Source organism: Canis lupus, chromosome 24 (assembly GCF_011100685.1).
Source record: "Canis lupus familiaris isolate Mischka breed German Shepherd chromosome 24, alternate assembly UU_Cfam_GSD_1.0, whole genome shotgun sequence".
Lineage (NCBI taxonomy): Eukaryota > Metazoa > Chordata > Mammalia > Carnivora > Canidae > Canis > Canis lupus.
This window is the reverse complement of record NC_049245.1, coordinates 42,910,035-42,923,045: the sequence shown is the minus strand read 5'-3', so window position 1 is coordinate 42,923,045 and position 13,011 is coordinate 42,910,035. Positions and strand designations below refer to the sequence as shown.

At 50.2% G+C, this 13,011-nt stretch overlaps 1 long non-coding RNA gene across 1 annotated transcript; it reads left to right on the top strand.

Moving 5' to 3' along the window:
* The first annotated feature begins 340 nt into the window (after positions 1 to 340).
* LOC111092118 lies at positions 341 to 1,935 on the top strand. Its single transcript, XR_005378029.1, has 2 exons — positions 341 to 620; positions 1,454 to 1,935. It is a non-coding gene; the product is annotated as an uncharacterized LOC111092118 (long non-coding RNA).
* The last annotated feature ends 11,076 nt before the right edge of the window (positions 1,936 to 13,011 follow it).

Sequence of the window (13,011 nt, the reverse complement as noted above, 5' to 3'; positions counted from 1 at the left end):
TCATAAGCTGGGGGTGGGGTGGGGTGGGGGATAAGAAGCTTCCAGAAGCCCTGGTGCACCTGCGTCTCCTGCCAGCCAGGTGAGATCTTGCACACTCGCCCAGGAGCCACAGTAAGGACAGCGATCACTCAACATTTGTCGACTGCTTAGTTGCAGGAGTGCACTTAGGTCCTCGGACTGTGAACGCACCAAACCTACAGTCATCCAGATAAACAATGTTTTGATACAGTACTTTAAAAAAAAAAGAAAATCAGGCACCTGGGTGGCTCAGTAGTTGAGCGTCTGCCTTTGGCTCAGGATGTGATCTCGGGTCCTGGAATCTAGTCCTGCATAGGGCTCCCTACAGGATGCCTGCTTCTCCCTCTGCCTGTGTCTCTGCCTCTCTCATGAAATAATAAATAAAATCTTAAAAAAAAAAGTAATGAATGTTAAAAAAAAATCCATGATGAACAAAAATATCAAAACTTTAAAGACAAGATCGGTCACAGGGCTCTGCCAACCTGTCCTGCCCGGAACCTAAAGCAGAAGCAAAAATCAGCAATACTGATGGTGTCTTTGTTCGTTTTGACTCGTCAGATTTTTGGCAGTTGCTCTCCACCATCTTAAACATTGCTCTGGAGGTAAGTGCTGCCGGCGCCTCCTTCCCGGAGTTCCAGCCTGGCTCAGCGGCTGCTGGCCCTGGGCTGCCTGGCTCAGCTCTCACAGTCCTCCACCTCCTCCTCCTCCCGGCCTGGACAACACCCATACCCACACCGATCCCCCTGATTACATTGCTCCTCCTGGTCCCAGCCACCCATTCTCTACCCAGAGCCATGGAAATTTTTAAAATGAAAATCATATCTTATTACTCTCCTACCCAAACTCTTTGAATGGGGCCTTCATACTCAGAACAGCAGCTAGACTCTGCCTCCACAGCCTCACACTGTCGTCCCGGCTTCTCCATCTGCCCCCCTCCCTTAGTTCCAGCACATGAGCCACTCCGCAGCAGCTTTAACACCCCGATGCCTATTCCTGTCTCCTGGCCTTTGCACGGCCTTCAGCTTCTGCTAGAATGTTCTGTTCTAGAGTGTTTGCCTAGCTCACCCTATCTTCACTTCATTCAGGGCTCAACTCCAGTGGCACCTCTTCAGAGAGGCCTTCCCTGACCGCTCATCTCGGTCCCTTTGGGGCACATCGTATTCAATTCATCATGACTTGGAGTTTTCTTGTTAATCTGTTTCTTTCCTTATTGGTTAAAGTGCCTTTGTCCATACTGTGAGGTCCACGAGAATAAGGACCTGGTCTGCACCGCCCCCCCCCCACTGGATCCCCATGCACAGCCCAAGCTCTAAGTATTTTTCAGAACGGGTAAATGAAGTCCATTTTTTAGGTAAAGAAACTGACCCTCTACTCTCCTCAAAGTTCTGAAGGCGTTCATACTGAATTCTAATGCGGGATCCCCCTTTTTTTCCAGGCGGTCACTGGGATTTTCTATTTGAAGATTCCTGTCCCCCCATCATTTCAGCTTCTGCACCCTCAATCTGGCTCTGATTACCGGTTGCTGCCACCCACCCGCAGACTAACAAACGTGGAACAGCTGTGCCGCAGGAAATCGCCTCCAACTCAACCCTGATGCTGCAGGGATGTCTTTAGTTAACATAAATAGGCTTTTAACATTCATTTTTTTCTCTTTGTGCAAAATACCTATCATTAATTCTGACTTGTGAGATCAAACAGTTAACAACGTGTTGATCCTAGCTTACTTTCAAGTGATGTATTGTATCATTTCGGAGAGTTATGGGGGGTTGATACTTTCTTTGACAAACACATCCAAGTCCACCAGAGAAGGGCTAACCAGCATCCCGGGGAAGGAAGCAATTAACAGCTCCACCCCGAGGGTTCCGAGCACCATTGCGTCATTCCTCCGTGTTTTATTAAACACTGCCTTTTTCTTTAGCATTCTGGTTTTCTTTCTTTCTTTCTTAATTCCCCGCCCCCCCCAACCAAAGGAAATGAGCTTCTCCCATCCAACACTTCAAGCAGCATCAGAGGTAGAGTGGAAAATAAAAAAAGGCTTCATTGAGCATCATTTGGGTTGTTTTCCTCTGTGTTGACATGCTTCTGCAAGGCTCTTTGTGAATGGACTTCACTTTCTTTCTCTTGTGGCCCTCTCTGCCTTCCTGGGGGGGATCAGCACCTTGCACCCCTAATACCAGTAATTACAAGACAAGAACACATCCTCAATGCCTCCAGGGTGCTGCCAGAGGTCTAAATGAAAGTGTAAACCAGTGACTCGGTTGAGGTATAAGACATTAGGGAGTGGTGGGGACTGTGGCACACTGCAGATCCGACGCCCGGCTAGAAGGGGCTGCCACTACTCGGGGCCACATGATGGCTGTTTTAGGACTATCTTTCAGGAGAACCTGGTAATCTGGATTATCTATTTATTTTGGTGAAAACTTAAACATACTATATAAGCCAAACCAAACAAAAGAGCCCAAAAGCCACTGGTTTACAAGCACTGCTCTCCAGCCGAGCTTCCTAAACTGGAGCACGTTCAGCCTCCAGGTACAGTCAGTGAGTGAAGGAGCCAGAAAAGCCCAGAACAGGGGGCACCTGAGTGACTCAGTGGTTGAGCGTCTGCCTTCAGCTTAGGTCATGATCCCGGGCTCCTGGGATCGAGTCCCACATCGGGCTCCCTGCATGGAGCCTGCTTCTCCCTCTGCCTGCGTCTCTGCTTCTCTTTCTGTGTCTCTCAGGAATAAATAAATAAAATCTAAGGAAAAAAAAGAAAAGAAAAGAAAAGCTCAGAAGAGACGAGGAACATCCTCTGGGAAAGATAATTGCTTTGGAAGTTCTTTTGAAAGAAAGTTTGTGGGATTTCACTGATAGACAACCAGAAACATTTTTATATTAAAAGAAACTATTACAGAGCACAGTGTAAAACTCAAAAAAAAAAAAAAAAAAAAAAAAAAAAAAAAACCTGGAACTTCAGAGCAGGGCTGCTTTTTGGAGTAGGCGGGTTTGGGAAACCTCCAGGTCCCAGCCTCTATGTTCCTCTTTGTGAGTGATCAGGAGCATTTTGATGGAAATGTTGAGAAGCCTGAGACACTTGGTCTTCTCATCTGTGAACTGGATACCATAATTGTGTCTACCTCATGGAGTCTAGTCTTTTGGAGGCATCCATGAGACAATCAGGGTGCCATTTCTGGCCTCCCCAGCATGCCACCCTTCCTTCCAGTCTGCATGCTATAGATGAACCTGGGTCCCTTTCACTGTCCCTGTGCTACCCGCAGAGTGCTAGCACGGGGCAGGCGGCACTCAGTGCCTGGCTGGGATTTGATCTTCTGTCCTCATGAGAAGTGTGTGGATTTTCAACGGCCTCAGAACAAATGGGAGTGCGACCTGCGTCTCACGATCTTCGATCTTGGGAGCCTGGCTCCTGTCCCCCTGGATAGCTTCTACCTCCAACACAATTCAGTTCACTTCCGGGATGCAGAGCCATATATTGGACACAGCTCCCCTGGGTGAGCCTTCGGGTGCTAGGTGTAGGCTGACGCACAGTAGGAGCTCATTGAAATTTGGTGGAAATAAAAGCATGCCAAATTAGTTTCCCAAACAGGCCCATCTGCTTCAGGGAAAATCACTTCTGGTAGAATTTTGATGAGATTCAAGCATGTTGAGTGATTTATGGAGCTGTTAAATATACACTAAATCAATCTGCTTCCCCCTCCCCCTTTTTTTGAGGGCTGGGGGGAAGAGAAGGGACATCCTTAAGGGAAAAATAAAGTCTCTGAGCTAGAATTTGCAACCTGGGGCCTGACATCGTGCAGAAGATGGCCACCGCTGTAATCTGAACCCAGCCAGTCAACACAAGTACGATAGTTTTAATGTTCCCCAAATCTTGCAAAATGTGTATCCAATTAGCCACTACTGAAGGGCCTTATTTATAAAATAATACTTTTGTGGTCAGGTTGCACTTTTTCCATTCATTTCTGGTGCACAGGGCTCAAGTTGCTGATTCTGTCTGTGGTGAATAGAGACAAACATCGCATTTCTGCTGGCATCCACAGGGCTGGGTGGAGTCGGGCCAGAGCTGCTCAAACCCTGGGACGTCTCATTTCGGCCTCTCTTATGGAACACTGGGGTGAGGGAGGACCATGGGGCATGCGGAGGAGGGGGTGGGGTGCGGGCCTTAAGAGGAAAAGTCATTTTTCTTGGACGGGAATGGGTACAAGCGTCGTGTGATCCAGGCAGGCCCCTGACACATCCCGTTGGCTAATTGGAGGGGGAAGTCTGAAGAATTTTGTGGTATGTGGGAAATCGCTCCCTGGCCCACTGAAGGGTCTGGTTTCCTTTTATAAAGCCGGTTTTATTCCTGTTAATGCTCTGCATCGTCCCCAAGCCTCTGCAGAGTTACTGTAATGGAAGCACAGTTCGGTAGGTGGGGGCTTTAGAACTTGGAGCTGGTAAGTAGGAAAGGCAGGGACGTTCCGATGCAGGAGGTAACAACCTTTTTTCTGCAAAGGGCAGCTGATAAAGATTTTCAGCTTTGCCTCTATTCAGTCCCTCCTTTTAACCCTGGGCAGTATGTAAACAAATGGGCAAGGCTGTTCCAATAAAACTTTATTTGCAAAGAACAGGCGGTAGGTGGGATTCAGCCCACAGGCCCTGGTTTAGCCCGGTGGGAACGGAGACACGGAATTGAAGCGAGCGGCCACTTTAACCCAGAGACTAAGTCAGTTGCCTGTCCGGAGTGGCTGTGAGCTCCCGTGTCCGGTCTCCGGTGTGAGCAAGGATTGTCACTCCGACTGCAGTGAATCTCTCTGCAAGAGAGCCCCCCAACGCAGGCCAGATGGCAGAAATCTCACTTTAGGGATTCGGGCTCCTCCTGTCCCTGGAGTGTTGCTGAGGGAGATCACGTGGCAGTAGGTAGCTGGCCCGGGCTGTCCCCAGGGCCCTGGGGCACCCGCTGAGCCCTCTTCCTTTCCCTCGGTGCTCACCAGCCATACGGGCACCCTCCGCATCTCGGGAGCAAAGCCTCTCCGAGGGTGCTGGGTCCCAGGGCCACAACTGGCAGAGCAGCCCAAGGCCTATTGGCTACTGTGGAACCAAAGAAACCTTGTGAGGCTCCCAAGCACACCCAACAGACATTTCTTCAACAGCTGCCCCCCTTGGGTGGCTTGGGGAGAGTGCCAGGAGTCGACCAGTTCCCTGGATCCTCTTCTACGAATGGCTGGCATCTCTTGGATCCCCAGCACAATGGGAAGTTCTATCACCCACCTCTACCCAACGTCGGGAGCCCTGTTGAGAGGGAAGGGTGCAGACCTCTGGCATGTTCGTTATTGTGTTGGTATCAACACGGTAACGCCACAGAATACACCGTCCTAAGCTCAGTGGCTCGCACAACAAGCAGGGTTGGTTGTGGTTTGGCTGATGTGGGTTGGGCTTTGCTGGGGCCTGTGCTTCAGGCTGAGGGTCTGCTGGACTGGGTTACGGCGGGAGGACTGGGCTCACTCAGCCCCAGGTGTGTGCGCTCGGAGGCCCAGTGGCAACAGGTGATCCTGGGCACAGTCTTCTTATGGCGGATCGCTGGGACAAGGGCCAAGCCAAAGCATGCAAGCACTCTGAAGGCCACCGCCAGGGTCACATCCACTGATGTTCACCGGGCAGAGCAAGTCACAGCCACAGCCAAGTCCACAGCAAACAGGGCGGGGAGGGATATTGTGCTTGTGAAGGAGACGGGCGAGAGTGCTGAACAACAACCCATCGACAATGATCACAGCCATCATGCTGTCTGCCGGAAGGGCTTTCATCGGCAAAGAACAGAACACTCATCTCATCGTAGCTTATAACAGATTTAGTAATCCCGCCAGTCATCTGGAGACAGATGGTCTCAGGGTTGGTTTGATGCCTTAAGGTCAGCAGTGGCCTCCTGGGCTCCTCCAGGCCCACCATCCCCATGCTTGGTCCTATCTTCTGGTGGCTTTCAGGGCAGGAGAGTGAGGCAGGCTCTTCTCCCACAGCTTGCTCTTGTCGGGGAAGAAAGTCTTTGCCATCAAGTCCTTGCAGGCCTGACTCCTCTGCCTTTTGGCCTCAGCACAGTGACTCTGAGTAAAGAGTCATTCAAGCTGAGACAGGAGACAGGGAAGTGCATTGTGATCCAGCCTCCCAGAGGTGACCTGAGCCGGGTCCCTGGAACCTGAGACTACGGGATGTCACCTGGCAAACTGGACTTTGCAGACCTGATTAAGGTTACAGGTGTGAAGATAGGGGGATTAGCCTGGGTTTTTCAGGTAGGCTCACTCCAATCCCATGAGCCCCTAAAAGCAGAGAACTTTCTCTGGCTGGAGTCAGAGATGTGGCAGAATGGGAAAACAGAGATCTGAGGCAGGAGGGCCTCTCTCCACTGTTGCTAGAAGGGGCCATGTGGAAAGCAGTGGCGAGGAGCACAGACCTGTCCCCAGCCACCGTCCAGCAGGGAATGGAGGGAGACCAGCCACCAGCAACCGGCCAGCAACCCAGACGGGCATGGAAGCAGATTCCTCCCTGGAGCCCCAAGCACAGAGCGCAGCCCTGCTGACACCTGGATCTGGGCTTTGTGAGCTCCAAGCCGAGGGCTTCTGACTCACGGAAGGGACTGTGGTTTGCCAATAATAAATGATTGTTGTGTTAGCCATTAATTTGGTGGTAGTTTGTTTGGGGAGCAATAGGAAACTAATATGAGTGGCATTTCCTCCCCATGTCCTGGGCGGAGTGAGGAGGCTCCTGCTGGCAGCTCCTGGGGGGCAGTCTTGCCGGGGCCTCTGGGAGACAGGATAGGACATGCAGCCGAATTACCTGTGAGGAGGCCAACCCTCTAAGCCATGTGACCCCCTCATGGTGGCCAGAGGGTGATTCCGGGAGTGCTCGCAGGTGCTAGGTAGCCTTGGAAGCCAGGGAGGGTGGGGGGTCACATGCCCCGAAAGCCTGAAGGCCCAGGGGGAACACATGGGGCCCCGGCAGCATTGGCCAGAGTCTCCTTCATGAATCCTCCCTTCGGACGTAAAACAAATGGCTTTCCCGGTTAGTGAATGCGCTCCCTCCACATCCATTGTCCTGGCTGCAGTGTGGCCTCCTAAAGGCTGCACCACCGTGGCATTCGCCATCTGAGCATCTCGGTTTTCTCTCTGGTATAAAGAGATGTGCAATAATCGCTGTTTCCAGAGCCACATCTTGTAGATTTCCGAAAGTTTCTCGTCCTTTCCCTGCACACAGGCCTGGTTTGAGATGCACCCAGATCCAGGCTTGCTGCTTTCTTTCCTGAGAGTGACACCCAGACGAGAAACGGGGGTACAAGAGGGCAGGGCCCCTCGAGCTGGCGGTGGGAGGAAGCCTTCACTCGGCTGGAAAGGGGCCAGCAGATCCGTCTGGAGAAGGAGTGTCGTCTCTCGGCTGAAGGGAGGCGCAGCGGCGAGAATTGCACAGGTTTCCCAAAACACAATGTCATGCATTTGTTTTATTTTCTGGTGGGAGTAAAATTGACCCCATAAAAATAACAGTTTGTCTTCAGGCCTTGGAAGAGATGCGGCTCTGGGGGGAGTGATCAAAAGAGAGTGTTTGAGAGCACAGCAACGCCTCTGAGGCCACAGGTTAGCACGGAGCCTTGCTCTTGGCAGGGTAATAAGAGTCCTCCGACCCGGGGGAGCAGCGCTCACATGTCCTGTGAAAGTGCAGCCCGTGTGCGCTGGGCCTTGAACCTACCAGCGCAAAACCCTCTGTCCTGCCCCCTTCCCTCCTCCGCCCCTCGCAGACCCAAATGTAAATCGAGGAAAAGTGAAATAGATTTTCTTGGAAGGAGAGATTCCTCTTTGGGTGGAGGTGTGGATGCCTGTTTGGAACTGCTCTGGAGAAGGTCCCAGTTGCCAACCTCAAATGCTAATGGTAAAAGGAAGATAGGACCGGAATCCAAGAGAAGGTGCCTCTCATTCCTACTCAGCTACCAAAGAGCTCAGAGCAGTCGGCCTCCCTCAGAGAGCCTCGTTTACCTCCTCTATAAAAGACTTTGCCAAGTTCAGGGCCAGGAAACATAGGGCACAGGGCTCCCCCCATTCCGTTCTGTGCCTGCAGAAGCCGTCGATCACAGCAGAGCACCCATCTCCTTCAATTCAGCTCGGCCTGGCAGCGCTTGCTCAGAAATGAACAGGATGGGACCCCGCTGAACTCAGAGGCCAGAATGGTCTCGAAGCTCTAGTCCACTTTTTGCATCCTGTGAAATCATGATTTTTTGTGAACAACCCAATCCCAGCAGGTTGTGGAGTCAGAGAGCATTTCTCCCAATAATGAGAGCTGCTCTGCCTCTAGAACCTGCCCGAGGAGGCCCCAGGCGGCTTCCCCGTGGGAGTCAGGCCCTCCCACGTATAGCCCAGCTTCTAAATTACACGGTTCAAATTTCCCTTCCTCTGCTTCGGGTCGGGGGAGGGCTAGTCACTTTACAACCGTACAATACAAACAATATTTCTCTTGGAGAAGGTTTTTGTTCCCAAGGCCATTTCCCTGAGACCCAGGGGTTCAAAGACACTGCAGGGCGCTGTCGAATGGTATTTCTTGAACCCACAGAGCCACGCAGTGTTCACTCTCGCCCAAGGGCTCCCACATAGGTGGGCACTGATTTCCAGCATCCCCTGCCCAGACCACAGCCACCTCAGCACGTCTGACATTCCCTTTGGATCGTCCTCGTTACGCTGACCTCTGGGACACGGGACGGGCTTTCCTCCCCGTGGGCAGGATCCCCGATCTGTGCAAATGCCATCTCTTCCCTCTTTCGTATCTCGGTGTGTGTCATTTTTGCCTTGGGGTTTGTGCCTTTGCCACAATCATTAAGGTGTTTCACAAAGTACTGATATTTGAATGTCCGTGACTTGTGTGAATGTTCTATTTCTAAAAACAGGGTTTGCCAATGAGCAGATCCTGCTCATACCATTGGCATTGATGAAGTCTGATTAAATTCAATTATAGGATGGTGCTTATTACAGATGCAGGCTCTGGGGGCAGGCTGTCAGTTGAGTGACCTTGGGTAAGTTATTTTACCTTTCTGAGCCTCAATTCTATCCAAAAATGAGGATGATAATAACATTTATTTATGGCAAAATCTGCTAATTATCTCTCACTTTGCTCCCCCCCCCTCTACCTTCGCAAGAAAAACTCTGATTCTTTCAGACCTGTTGCCAGCTCAAATAGAAGCTGTATTTTGCAGTTGTTTGTTTTTTTTTTTTTACACCAAAGTCCTGTGACTGAGTTCTGTCAAAGGGGGCAAAAAACAACATGCTTATACGTAGAGAATGTCAATGGGGAGTGCGTGTGCCCCTCTTTGTTGCTTCTTCCTTCTGTCTGGCTGGGATTTTATGTAATGGCTGGATCTCCAGCAGTCATTTTGGCCTATGAGGGTGACCTTAAATGGAGGCCACACACGGCATGGACCAAGAAGGAAGGGGCTAGGAGTCCACCAGTTCCAGTTCTTGCACTGTTTACCTTGGAATTTTAGTTTTATTTATTATTTATTATTTATTTATTTATTTATTTACATTTTTATTTTTGTTTTTTAGTTTTATTTAAACTACTCATAGTCTGGGTTTTCTGTCACTCATGTGGGACTTGATCCTAATACATTCACTTACAAAGTTTCTCGTGAAGTTTAGATGTGTTCAGAGAGGGGTTAACAGCTTTAAAATGCTTAATACCTGGTCAGAGACAGTCAGTCTTCAATATGTGGTGGTTATTACTTGTATTATTTGTAAGTAAAAAATAGGGTCACATTTGAATTATTATATTTCTCACAAAAGGAACCCAGCTGACCTGCATGTAGAATAGGAGTCTGTGATGCTCTGAAGATGTGCTATGGCCCCTGGACCACTTGGACGGATCTAGACCCCATATTCTATACTCCACAGTCCCTCTAGGGTTGCTAGATAAAATACAGAATATTTGACCTTCAGATCAATGATAAATAATGTTGAAGTATGAGTATGTCTCCAGATATCGCAGGGGACGTATTTATACTAATACGTTATTCACTGTTGACCCGAAATTCATGTTTACCTCGGAATCCTGAATTATTTTTTGCTAAATCCGGCAACCCCGCTCCTCTCTCCCTAACTGGAGTAGGGATCCTTACGGGTTGGGTTCCTGAGGAAGCAGACTCAGACAAAATTAGTGCCTCAGAACCTCTTAGGATGTTCATGGTGGGTGGGTGGGTGGGGGGACAGACACATACGTGGGAGGAGGTGGGATGGGCTGCAGGGTGGTCACAAGGAAGGCCTCATTGACCCCTGGAGGGAGCTCTGGGTGGGGATGCTCTGCAGAGTGCTCAGGAACAGGGCGATGGGTCTGGGCCTTTCTACCTTCTCTCTGGCCAGTCACTAAACACCAGACACCCAAGAAAGGGCCTGACCTATGGGGGTTGTAACTGTCAGAGGCTGAAGGCAATTCCTAACGAGGGAACTCAGCTAAGAATGATGGGCCATTGACACCCCAACAGCCCTGCAGGGAGGATCCCAGACACATCATGGCATCTACCACAGGCCTTCAGGATGATCCCAAAAGAAGCCATTGATACCTGGCCAGACAGCTGGGCTCACCTGGGTGTTGGTGATGTCCAATCAGCTCATCTCTCCCAGGGAGCTCAAAAAAGGAGCATTCAAAAGAGAAAGCCTGTGGCTGACTCACAATGGTGACCCGTTAAAGTAGGGTCATGACAAGCCCATTTCTGTGTGGGAAACTGTATAACTGGGACCCTACAGTTATCTGGAATCTCAAGCAAGCATCTTACGCTGTGATGCCTGGCTTTTAAGATTCTTCTCTGAATAAAAAAAAAAAAAAAAAAAAAAAGATTCTTCTCTGAATTTCTTACCTCCCTGAGTGTCCTGAAAACAGATCCCCATCATCTGAGGCAAACTGAAGGCACCTCTGCTCCTTTTTAACCTCCTTTTTAGGGTTAAAAAGCAATCAGCAGCATAGCCCTAACAACAGCTGGGCTCCCCGTGGCCCAGTCTCAGCATGGACTTTCACACAGAGCAGCACAGGCCAGGGACCAGAAGTTATTAAAAAGGCATTCTGACGTCCACGGGCATCTCTAAAAAGAACATGGACAAGTATCCAATTCACAACTCATGACCTCACTTCTCAAATGCTCTCCCCCCGCCCCCCACTTCCCTGGCACCACTCAGCCGATCTGAGCCTCCCCCTACACACCTGTAAATGTGCCGGACCCATCCCCCTCACCTCTGTCCCCTTCCGCGGCTCTTCCTTATGTAGATTAATGGCTTCTCTAGCTGGGTTGTGACCACTTTCATACCATTGTTCAGTTTTTCATCCCCAAATATCTGGCAAATATAATATTTTGAATTAATTTGGGGAGGTCAAGGTGCAGCTGGGGCAGAAATATTTTCATATTCATGAGTCTAACTCTCACTGTAAGGATGATTTTGTTTTTTTAAATCTCACCATTTATTGAGCACATACTAGATGTCAGGCACTGACCTGAGTATTTTCCGTCGTCCACATCATTTGATCTTCACATGGAACACCTGATTTGTGGAGAAAAACTGGCCTGGGGCCCAGGTGCAGTGAACTCTCAGGTTCCCCCCACTTCGCTGCGCCCCTCGGAGAGACACACAAGCCCCCCCCCACCCCGTGATATTGAATTTGCAGGCTATTCATCTGCACCGCCTCTTGTCTTTACAAAACCCTGCCTTTGTCCTCTCTCTTTGGCCACACGGCGCCGTCAATCCCAAATAGACCAACACAGGCCCACAACCCGAAGCAAAACCCCCCCGCCATGAGCACCACGTGCCAGCATCGTCCCTCCAGAGGGAGAAGGTGTTGCTGTTCTCAGGCAGAGTTTTCGAGAACCCACCCCAGTAAACCTGGAGACTCATTTGAGAAGCAGCAGGTGCCAAAGCATCACTTTCCTGTTGCATCGAAGTGCAGCTCTTTTAGCTCTTTGCTGTGGCCACTGTTTTGCTCTCCTGCTTATCACGAGATGTTCTTTAAAGGCTGAAATTACAGTCACCTTTGCTGGGAGGCAGGATCCCCAGGCAGGTGATAGGCATCGGAATAATCTCCGAATCTCTGAAAAAGCAGTTCTCAGGAATGTTTCCAGTTCTGCACTGAGTGAGCCTCTCGGGCTGCTGGAGACTCTTGTTTCTCCTTCTGAGGCAGGTGGGCAGCGTCCTCGGTGTGATGGCTGCTGGTGTTTGGTTCCCCCACCTCGGCGTGCCCTCCCCCCTGGTGACCGTGTCCCACTTTCCTTCTGCCGGCCCACGCTCCCCCAATCTCAGTCTGCAGGATCCGAGCAACGCTTATTGTCTGCCCCTCCTTTTTCTAAAGGCTGAGCACCTGACTGAGAATCTGTATGCTCCTTGCCTGCAGGGATTGGTGGGGGACGTGGGTGCTGCTCAAGCAGGAGCAAGAGCTTGAAGGGGATGTAGGCTCTCGAGTTGCTGGCAGTCGTTTTGTTGCTATGAGGGAAGAGCCTGAGAGGAGAACCAACAAGGAAGAGTGGAGTAATGAGAGAGAGAGAGGATGGATCTTGTTGATGTTATATAAGCTTCTGATCCAGCCTTCCTTGCAAGACTTACCCTTCCATTTTTTTAAGTTTTATTTTTTTTAAGACTTATTTATTGATGAGAGACAGAGGGGGGGAGAGAGAGAGAGAGAGAGAGAGAGAGAGGCAGAGACATAGGCAGAGGGAGAAGGAGCCTCCCTGCAAGGAACCCAATGTGGGACTCAATCCCAGATCCTGAGATCACACTCTGAGCCGAAGGCAGATGCACAACCACTGAGCCACCCGGGCGTCCCTTACCCTTCCATTTTTCAACTGCATAAGCCAATACCTTTTTCTTTTTTTTTTTTTTAAAGATTTTATTTATTTGTTCATGATAGTCACAGAGAGAGAGAGAGAGAGAGAGAGAGAGAGAGAGAGAGAGGCAGAGACATAGGCAGAGGGAGAAGCAGGGAGCCCGACGTGGGATTCGATCCTGGGTCTCCAGGATC